Here is a 7541-nt window from a genome sequence, read left to right as displayed (position 1 = left end):
ATGGGAAGACCCACAGGTCTCCTGCCATCTGCATGATTCTTTTGTATGTTTTTATTCATGTCTCTTCCAGGCTGAAGTGCCCTCCTGTTTCCTGTATGCAGTCTCCAACCCTCCCTGCTGCCCTGTGGCCACTCACTCAGTTCTATACAGGCCTCCTTCACTCTCTTCTCCTCTTTTCTTCCTTGAAGAACCGTAACGTCAACAAACTTTCTCATATGACTACTCACTCCCTTTACCACACTCATTATAACTATACTGAACAGCACAGATCCCAAGACCAAACCCTCAAAAACTCTGCTGGTGACTTCCCTCCTATGCAAAGAAATCAGTTTTTTACACTTCTTCCTACCATTTAAACCATTACTGCATTCCCATCCAATGGCTGCTCAAAAGCCTTCGATGTCAGACTTTACCAGAAATCTCTTGGGAATCTAAATCTTAGCCACCTTTCCTGCCCCCATCAAGTAAACTCCAAGAGGTTTTAAACACAGAACTTATCTTTAAAGAAGTCCTATTGATTATTCCCAAGTTGATCCTACTTACTTCTGCATCTTTTATTCTTTGTTACAGTATCTATAAATTTGAATGGTATGGATGTCAGGCTGGTCATTCTTGTTTTAAATACTGACATAAAATTTGGCACCCTCCAAGCTTCAGGTAGCCAGGGAGTTCAAAGCATGAGATCAGATGCTACTCTTAGCAAGTAAGCAATCTCATTTCTGAATGTTTTTAGGTCAAGCCCTCTTGTGTGCCTCCCAAAAAAGGAATTTCAGTTTGGTAATCTTCCCGATTAGCAGAAAACACATTTTGTTCAGTTTCTCTGCAGTAGCCATGCTCTTTCTGAGTTCTTCTTTTACACTAATAACTTGATCATCTGGCTGCACAGACCCTCTGCAGGGTTTTGGTTCTTGATGTAATATTGAAAAAGGATTCTACAAAAGCTTCGATTCCTTCAGCTAGCTGATACCTGACTTTTCTTTTTTTTCCAAGACTGCCTATTTTCATATTACATGTGCCAGGATTTATTATGCTTTCAGCTGTGTTCAGACACAACTCTTTAAGAACATTACCAGTTAAATATCTATTTTGCAGCTTTTAGCTTCATTCTGAGACAATTTTCTCATTTTAATAAGTTCTTTTCTGCAGAGGACTTTTGAGGTTAATTCTTCCTGTCTCTACATTAGCTGTGCCTCTGCTTAATCTAATACACTCTGATGATGCTTACAAAGTGTGGCTTTAACTCAGACTCTGAACTGGATTCTACACATTACAGACTATCCAATCAAATATCTCATGAACCAGCTGTTTCATGAAACAATCATCAATAGTATCTAAAAATTAGCTGTGGTATACAAAAAAAATCCTAGGTGGCTTTCCCAAGAATAAGATTTCAGCAAACACCACAGCCAAAACCTACATAATAGTGTGTTGTATTAGGTACCCAGAGAAACACAGGAAAAATTACTGAAGCACACATATTTCTTGCAAAGGAAGAGTCACCACTATGTATAGAAAAATTGGTTCCAAGTTGAACAATAAAGAAGTCTTCCCCACCAGTTTACTTCTAGCATAAAGGAAGCTTTCATGTATCTTACAGGTGTTCCATAAAAGCTATGCAGTAAGGGAAGCAATGCCATTTGTCATTACTTAGAAATGTTACTACTGTGGTGTTAATAAAGAAAGACCTAAACTACACTTTAAACTAGATATGAGGGGGGAGGGGGAGATAACTGGACCTGCTGGGAACAAGCTCAAGGGAAGCGTGCCAAGGCTTGAAGGATGGTGGACTAGTGAGGGCTCTCCCTCTGCCACTTCATTTGAGAGAAGTGATAGATATTTAGAAATCATGGAAGCACCTGCGAAGGGTGTGGTAGGGAATGGGGCCCACAGTCACAAAAGGGTGTCGGATTCATGAGCTCATCTCAAGTGCATCTATACCAATGCACGCAGTATGAGCAACAAACAGAGGGAGCTCTAGGCCATGAAGCACCACGAGAATTATTGAGATAGCAGCTGTCACAGAAAGGTGGTGGGATGTCTCACACGACTGGAGTGTTGCAATCAATGGCTACAAGCTCTTCAGGAGGGACAGACAGGGAAGGAGAGGCAGTGGAGTGGCTCTATATGTAAGAGAATGCTATGAGAGCTCAGAAATCAAGTATAGAGATAATGGGGTTGAGAGTGTTTGGGTTAGGTTAAGGGCCAATAAAGCAGATCTTGCTGGGGAGTCTGCTATGGAGCCCCCAGCCGAAGCAGTGAGGTGGAGGAAGCTTTATACAAACAGTTGGGAGAAATCTCGCAGTCACTTGCCGTTGTTCTTGTGGGGAACTAGAACCTCCCGGGTATCTGCTGGGATCACAGCACAGCAGAGAGGGAACAGTCCAGGAGGTTTCTGGACTGTGTGGAGGATAACTTCCTCACACAGCTGGTGAGGGAGCCGACCAGGGAAGGTGCCCTCCTGGACCTGCTTCTTGTCAACAGGGAAGAGCATGTGGGGAGGTAAAGGCTGGAGGCCATCTAGGGTGCAGTGATCGTGAGACGATTGAGATTTCGATCCTTGGAGAAACAAAGAAAGGGGTTAGTAAAACTGCCACCCTGGACTTCTGGAGGGCAAACTCTGACCTGTTCAAAAGACTGTCTGACAGAATCCCTTGGGAGGCTGCCCCAAAGGATATGGGAGACCAGGAAGGCTGGACACACTTCAAGAGAGAAGTCTGAAAGGCACAGGAGGCGGCTGTTCCTGCGTGCCAGAAGACAAATGGGTGGGGAAGGAGACCAGCCTGGCTAAACAGGGACCTCTGGCTGGATCTCAAAAACAAAAGGAGAATCTATGACCTTTGGAAGATGGGGCAGGTCTCACATGAAGACTATAAAGATGTCGTGAAGTTATGCATGGAGAACATTAGGAGAGTCAAAGTACAGCTACAGCACAACCTGGCTACACCTGTTAAGGATAATAAAAAAAGTTTCTGTAAATTCATTAACAACAAAAGGAGGATTAACGAAAATCTGCCTCCTTTATTGAATGCAGAGGGAAACATAGCAACTAAGGATGAGGAAAAGGCTGAGGTGCTCAACACCTACTTTGCCTCAGTCTCTAGCAGTGGAACTGTCTGTTCCCTGGACACCCAGCCTCGTGAGCTGGGAGATGGGGAAGGGAAGCAGAATGAGGTCAGCACAATTAAGGAAAAAGTGGTCAGAGACCTGTTATACCACTTGGGTGCACACAAGTCTGTGGGACCAGATGGGTTACACCCAAGGGTGCTGAGGGAGTTGGCAGATGTGCTCACCAAGCCGCTGTCCATGATTTACCTGAAGTCATGGTTAACTGGGGAGGGCCCACTGGACTGGAGGGTGGCAAATGTGACACCCATCTACAGGAAAGGCAGAAAGGAGGATCCAGGAAACTATAGAGCTGTCAGTTTGACCTCAATGCCATGGAGCAGGTCATCTCGAGTGCCATTACAAGTCATATGATGGACAGAGGATCTGGCCCAATCAGCATGGGTTTATGAAAGGCAGGACCTGCCTGACAAACCTGATCTCCTTCAATGACAAAATGACCCAATTACTGGACGAGGGAAAAGCTGTGGATATTGTCTACCTGGATTTTCGAAAAGCATTCAACACAGTTCCCCATAGAATTCTCACAGAAAAACCGGCTGCTCATGGTCTGGATGAGCGAACGGTCTGCAGGATCAAGCACTGGCTGGATGGACCGTCCCAGAGAGTGGTGGTCAACGGGATTAAATCCAGCTGGCGGCCGGTCACAAGTGGTGTTCCTCAGGGCTCGGTGTTGGGACCATTTCTGATCAACATCTTTAGTGATGATCTTGATAAAGACACAGAGTGTATCATCAGTGAGTTCACAGCTGACACCAAGTTAAGTGGGAGTGTCGATCTGCATGAGGACAGGGAGGCTCTACAGAGAGACTTGGAGAGACTGGACCGGTGGCCAATGTTAACGGGTTGAGCTTCCACAAGGCCAAGTGCCAGGTCCTGCACTTGGGCCACAACAACCCCCTGCATGGCTACAGGCTGGGGGAGGTGTGGCTGGAGCTGTGAGGGAGAGAAGGATCTGGGGGTTCTCACTGACAGGCAGCTGAACATGAGCCAGCAGTGTGCCCAGGTGGCCAAGAAAGCCAACGGCATCCTGGCTTGTGTTAGAAATAGTGTGACCAGCAGGAGTAGGGAGGTGATAGTTCCCCTGTGCTCTGCACTGGTGAGGCCACACCTGGAGTATTGTGTCCAGTTTTGGGCACCTCAATGCGAGAGAGATCTCGAGGTGCTGGAGCGAGTGCAGAGGAGGGCAACCAAGCTGGTGAAGGGCCTGGAGAATAAATCCTATGAGGAGAGATTGAAGGAGCTGGGACTGTTCAGCTTGAGGAAGAGAAGGCTGAGGGGAGACCTCATCACTCTCTACAACTACCTAAAAGGACACTGTAGAGAGGTTGGTGCTGGTCTCTTCTCACAGGTAATTAGCGATAGAAGAGGGAATGGCTTTAAACTGCAACAGGGGAGGTTCAGACTGGACATTAGGAAAAAATTTTCACAGAAAGAGTGGTCAGACAGTGGAATAGGCTGCCCAGGGAGGTGGTGGAGTCACCATCCCTGGATGTGTTTAAGGGTCATTTAGATGAGATGTTGGGGGATGTGGTGTAGGGGAGAACTTTGTACAGTCGGGCTGAGGGTTGGACTCGATGATCCCAAGGGTCTTTTCTAACCTGAATGATTCTGTGATTCTGTGACCTCCTTTTTAATGCAAGTAGTGAAATAACACAACTAGAGATAAACCTCCGATAAATTGAGGACTAAATTTTACTAATAAGCTAGAAAACAGATTAAAAGTTTATAATTTTTATATTATGGTAAATTCATATTATGGCAGTGGCTAGGACTGTCACTGTTCTACCACTGAGATGGACTACAGCATATTGTCCTTACCCTGACCTCCATCTCAGCAAATGAGGCACAGAGATACTCTCTTCCTGAGGATCACAGGAAGCACAACCTTGCTGTCTGAAATAACCTCTGAATCAAAAGATTACTCCATTTCCTTCAGCCATTTTAGTAACATCAGAACATCAATATAAAGTTACGGTACAAGAAGGTTTCACCTCGAGAAGACAGACCCTTCTCACATTACTGAGACTCCAAGAAGCAGTAACATTTGTTTTGCAACCTTATATCCTAGTACCCCTACAAAACTGGCAAGTGGGAGATTTCATTATAATTTTATCAGTGAAGTTCCTCAGAAATTAACACATGAAATCCAAAGCTTTCACGGATGTTTATGTCCTGAAAGTTTCATTATGATCACTGTTAACTAGGCCCCCAAATTTTACTAGTGAATTTCTGCATCAAAAATAATGACTGCTGATGGAACTTGAAAATAAGTTTAAAAGACATCGTATTTTCATTAGACTCAAGTATGTATGGAAAAAACATTAGATTTTTGGGGAAGCAACTGAACAGAAAGATAAACTGATCCATGGATTATTAAGTGCAATTTAGAATAACTAGAAATGAAGTTGCAGAGCCAGTATTTGCAGTGTGCCACTGGGAAACAGGTATTTATACTATATATTCATTTCCTGTAAAAGAAAAAAGAAACATTAAGTTAAAGCTTTTGCCTTCGATAAAACACTTCAGAGTCAGAATCCATCACTGAAGGTGGGGCAGGAAACTCAACATCATCCTAGGCATTGATCCAGCCCTAAATGAGATCTTGGGCCAAGACCACCTACAGCACCTTGGCATGATTTCTGCTTCAGTACCCACCAAACTAAGAAGCATGTTATTACAGGATAGGAATTAAGTTCCCCTAGAGCAGACACTTTTAGAATGATTTCTGGCTAAAAAAAGTGTTATAAGTGACCTCAAAATGAATCTGATGCCACAGCTTTTGAAAAGGGGACATTTTGCTGTGGACCATCTGATGTTAATCATACCGTTACGAAAAGTAAGTGAAGTTCAACCAACAACACCAGCCTTGAAGCTCCCTTGCTACTGGAACAGGTGAATTCAGCAGATCATATAGGGAAAAAATTCCTTTGGAGTGCCTGGGCAGACAACCTGTTCTGTAACAGCTCTGTGCCTCAGAGGGAAAAGACAGGTGGAAGCAGATGAGAGTAAGAGTCAGATCTATGTCAGCTGTAACATCCCTTCATGAATATGTACATTGATACACAAAGGCTCAAAAAAATAAAGGCATGATCACTAGGATGCAAATTTAAAGACTGTTCAACCTAAATTACTAGCTAATTTGTGATCCTGATCTCTCTTCCTTTAAAGCCAACCTTCAATTGACTAGAAATACATTGAGGCTATAAAACCTTCCTAATATTTCCATCATAACAGATAAGATTTATAAGGGAAGTTTCAGTTCTGAGAATTTTGTTTCAAGTAATTTTACTGATGATTCCTGACCAGCTCTGTCCACAAAATCTTTCTTAGAAGTAACCACAAGAAAACAGAACAGGTACAGTAAAAGCCTTCATAATAACAGAACAAAAGGTTCTTGACTTGTCATCTCATGATGGCATTAGGCTGGCATTTTATCCTTTTGTTCAGCTTTCATTCTTTAGTTTTAAAACACCATCAAATACAACAGTTACACAGTGAATAATTATTCTCTTGGTTTCGATACTCAAGGCAGAAAGCAATAGAAGCCTTGTGTATTCTCCACTGCCAAAACAACCCCAGAAATGCATCTACAAGTAACCAAATTCAAACTCACTACAGTTATCATGAGCTATGCACATCCATCCAACAGCAAAATCAAGACTAAACAGCTGAGTGGAGTTTTTTTTCATTTTTACCATTTCTTCTGTCAGTATTTCTCATTTCAGACTAGATTACATATCTATCTTCTTAGCAATGTACAGGGATCATAAGGAAAATCAGTGATCTTGGAATCACAATTCCACACTCATTTCTTAATTGAAAGGAACAACGCAGACTTCATGTCTGCTCAACTCCCTTTGGTCTCCACTGTGGGTGAGAAACAGCAAAGCTCCACATACCTCAATATGCTCCTTCTTTGGATGCCTTTTACATCTTCTTCCCAAAGAAAGTCATATGGAAAGGCCTTCCCTACTGTGCCTGAACAAATGACCCAGAAAGACTTTTATACTCATGTAAGCCATAAAGGTTTTTATATTCATGCCAGATGAAAAAAAGACACATTTTACCAGATCATTTTCCTGCCCTTAACATCCACCCTTTTATAATAAAATAAATAAATAAATAAATTGACTTTCAAGCAGAAAAGAAAAATTATGTAGTTGCCATGTAAGAGAGTATTTGGACAATGTTTTTGTGTTCAAAATGTTCAAGAGGTATTAGTGCCAGGGCCCTTACAGTGTAAGGAAAAACACCAAAAAGTATATTCAGATGTCCTGAATGCTTCCGTTGTAGACAATAACATTTGTTTACTTTTAATACTCGATATATTGATCTTTTGTTTCCAACACTACAATAAATGTCATAATGAGGCCACAGAATTGCTGCTGCTCAGACAAACTGTTCCCATGGAGCCT

This window comes from Athene cunicularia (assembly GCF_003259725.1).
Source record: "Athene cunicularia isolate RWA chromosome Z unlocalized genomic scaffold, athCun1 chrZ_part1, whole genome shotgun sequence".
NCBI classification, from domain to species: domain Eukaryota; kingdom Metazoa; phylum Chordata; class Aves; order Strigiformes; family Strigidae; genus Athene; species Athene cunicularia.
The sequence above is the reverse complement of the archived record's forward strand: the minus strand, read 5'-3'. Positions refer to the sequence as shown.